General features: G+C 36.2%; 1 pseudogene; it reads left to right on the top strand.

The window, feature by feature from the left end:
- Positions 1–1795: 1795 nt before the first annotated feature.
- On the top strand, positions 1796–2661 carry LOC102867399 (annotated as a pseudogene).
- The last annotated feature ends 1346 nt before the right edge of the window (positions 2662–4007 follow it).

Genomic DNA, 4007 nt, shown 5'->3' on the forward strand with positions numbered 1-4007 from the left:
AGAATATCAGCAGTCAAAACCAAGCCAGGCTTGTGTGAGTTCAAAGTGAAGCTGAAGAAAACTAAAACAAGTGCACGAGAACCAAAATATAATAATGAATGAGTTTATTTTACCTGAATCTAAAAACCACCTGATTTGAGTCATTGAACAGTAATGATCAAAGACTATATTACTTGTCATATGACATCAAGGATGCCATTCATGAAGAAAGCAAAAGGACATTACAAAGACAGGAGAGACAGAAAAAAACAAGACAGATGTCAGAAAATACTCTGAAAATTGAAGTAGAACATAAGCCAAAACAAGGGGGGAAAATGATAAAAGAAAAAGATAGATAGTTTCAAAGGGAAGTTCAAACAAAGAAAAATATTATAATTAAATGTGCAAAGAGCCAGATTCAGAAAATAAAAAGGGAAGAACTGGCTTCACAGTTTTGAAGTTGAAAGAAGTTAAAAATAATTTGAAGCCTCAAGTTGCAATACTAAAGGATGCTGTGGGTAACATCTTGAATGGTGTAGAAACATCAGAAGATGGAAGGAATCATACAGTTTCATGGTACCAAAAAGACTTGGTCAGAGCTTAAGAATTTTAGCAAGTAGTATATGATCAGAAACAAGTAATAATGAATGAAGAAGTTCAGGCTGTACTGAAAGCATAGTAAAAAAAAATAAGGTCTTTGGAATTTAAAAATACCAATTGGCATGTTTTAAAAAATGCATGTAACCCTGATCATGCTCAGTGGGCTGTCCAGGCAGACTTGAATTGTGCTCACCAAAAGTTTTGGAAATTCAGCCATCTGACTGGAAGTGATCCATTAATTGTTCCTATTTTCAAAAAAGGCGATTTAACAGAATGTGGAACTTATAAGACAAGGAAGATTCATCAACCACATCCATTATGCATGTGATACAACCTTGCCTGCTGAAAGTGAGGCACACTTAAATCACTTGCTCCATTAGATCAAAGACTATCGTCCTTAATATGGATTAAATATCAACATCAAACATGGGTTACATCTTAACATCAAGGAAATAAAAGATCAATCTTCATCACTGTTTCAATAGGCAAAATCATGATGACTGGAGAAAAGATAAAAATTGTGTATGATTTCATCTTGTTTGGATCTACAGTCAACACTGTTGGTGCTAGCAGTTAAGAAATCACATGTGTCGCAGTGGGAATACTCTGCTTTCGAGGACCTACCCAAAGTGCTAAAAGCTATGATGTCAATTTAGAGACTGAGGTATACCTGACTCAAGCACTTTTTTGTTTGTTTTTAATTACTTGCTATGTGCCTGAAAGTTGGACAATGAATAAGGATGACAGAAGAATAGATGACTTTTAACTGTGGTGTTGAAGAACAAATATGTCCTGAACAAAGTACAACAAGAGTTTTCCTTAGAGGCAAGGATGGTGCACCTTCATTTCACATCCTTCAGGCTTTTTTGTTACGAGGGCCAATCTTTGAAAAAAGACACCATACAGGGAAACAAGATCAGAGAAAGAAAGGAAGATCTTCAAGAAAATAGATTACCACATTTATTGGATACTGGAGGGTGGAAGTGCAGTCAAGATCCACACTGGTGCCTTTTGTGCCTGTGTGGGCTCTGTCCTTCTGCCTAGCATGCTTCTGGCATACATATGGCATCTAGCCCTGTTCTCCTGCTGCCCTTCAAGGCCTGAGATCCTGGGTCTCTGCTGGTTCAGGAAACGGGAGAAGGGAGCCTATGTTTTGATTTGCCTTTGGTCTGAACCCAGAACTTAACCTATATGCACTACTTTAACCATTAGAAGAATGACAGATGACAAAGATGTGCTTTGAAACGTGTGGTTTGGAAGCATTCCAACATACTTTACACTGTAGCAAGATGAGATAACTGAAAGGGAAGGATAATCGTATTATTTGTTTTTGCCAAGAGTAAACTATTTGACACTGGTGACTAGCATAGTGAAAATGCACTTTCAGAAGGTTACGTGTCAAGAAGACATTAGTGAAATAGGGTTTGAATATGAAGATACACCATTGAAATGGCATTAGCCAGTTGGTTTGCTATTTAATCTGCTTGCTTCAAGTTCAGCTTTCTCTTGGAACATCACAGTACATTTTTTATTAAAGAAACAATACATTTTAAGAGTTTTCCAGGAAGAGACTTTCTCCACTGTCCAGCTAAAGATACTATTGAAGCTCATTTTATGTCTAGTGTGAAAGAAGTAGATGCTTTAAAGCATAAAGGTCAAATAATTTAAGAAATGTATGGGGGGGGAAAAATCACAAGCAGCTCTTGGTAGAACTTTTTTTTTTGGAGGGGTAGCTTTTTATTGTGTTTTGAGTAAAAGTTTCCAAAGCAAATTGATTTCCCATTCACCAGTTCATACACATTGTGTTATGTTGATAGGATTTTAAAATGACAACAGCAGAATGACCTTTCATTCAGCAGCTCTTTAGTCCTGTGGCTGCAGATGGACAGTTGCATACCCTGGGAGACCTCCTCGAAGTTTGTCTCTCTGTAGTTGCTCCTGAAGATTGAGAAAAGAAGAATCAGGTAAATTATTCATGGAATTGAGCCTATGCTGGAAATACCTCTGCACTGGTTGAGTGAATATCTGAGCTACTAGGATACTTTTCTTCATATTATTATTGCCCCACAGCCAGCAGATTGAAGGGACAACTAGTTACCTGAACGGAATCACTCATAAACAGGAGTTACTAGAGCCTGTAACTTTTCTGCTTCATTAAGGTTGGGTGGAGGTTACCTGAACAGGAACACTTTGCTGCTGCAAGCCAAACAGGAAAAAGATTCCATCTCAAATAAGGGCAATTGGGCTGGTCTGTCTTTGCATCACCATTGCCTTAATTAGACCTCGGAGTCTATATGAAAGACTTCACAGGACCACAGCAGGCCTATTATTTTCTCATGAAATGTAGTGAGTTGAAAACTTTGGCCTAAGAAGGAAATGAAAATATATGCCACTTGATTTGTATTTGTGATTGACAAGTAAACAGGGGTATTTACTAAGATGACAATCATTGAATTTTATAGTCTGAAGAAGTGGAAACGTTGGTTTAATTTTCAAGAGAATTAGACTTAAGAAACTAAAAGAGAAATCCTGTTATCAAAAACTTCGAGTAGGGGAGCTCTGGTGGCCTAGTGGCAAGAAGCTGCACTGCAATCCCAGAGACGCATGGTTCAAATCCACCAGATGATCTGCCGGGAAAGGAGGGACAATCTCCTCCTGTACCAGTCAGATCTGATCTGACGGTACACAGACACACATACACAAAATAATAATAAAAAAAAAACAAACAAAAAACTTCGAGTAATTTTTTTGAAGGATCAAATTCTAGTAAACCCGGCTTTTCTTAATAAAAATGTCCTATGTTTACAGTCTGTCTATTGGTATGCAAACAATCTTGAAACTTTGATAATGAATAGTGAGAGATTTTAAAATAAAACCTCTTACTATGTTTTGTAAAAAAAAATCAAATTGACACAGTGACTTCTACAATAGGCTTAAACATAAGAAAGATTATGAGAATGATACAGAAAAGGGCAAAATTTGGATCTATTTATGAGGTCGCTATAGTTGTAGCCAAGTGAACTGTGCCTAACAATAACTATACAACTATATGTATATATCCATAGGTATGTTGTTGTTGATTGCCTTCAAGTTTAGCACAACTCATAGTGACCCTATGAACAAAAGGCCTTAAGCCCCTCTACAGCTATCAACATTTATTGAAGTTCATAGTTTCCAGAAGCATGTTATTTAGGAAACAGTTGCCACTTCTGCTTTCAAACCCATAGGTATATACATACATACATATATGGATATATATACACACAAACACAAACATACATATTTTTAGAGAGTGTATACACATATACACACACAAAGATACATGAATACAAATATATAGATATATAAATACAAAGGTATATGAATACAAAGATATATTCAAAGATTATATATATATATATATACACACACAAAGATATATGAATACA

The sequence above is a fragment of the Elephantulus edwardii genome, unplaced genomic scaffold (assembly GCF_000299155.1).
Source record: "Elephantulus edwardii isolate Elephantulus edwardi_28Jun2011 unplaced genomic scaffold, EleEdw1.0 scaffold00044, whole genome shotgun sequence".
Lineage (NCBI taxonomy): Eukaryota > Metazoa > Chordata > Mammalia > Macroscelidea > Macroscelididae > Elephantulus > Elephantulus edwardii.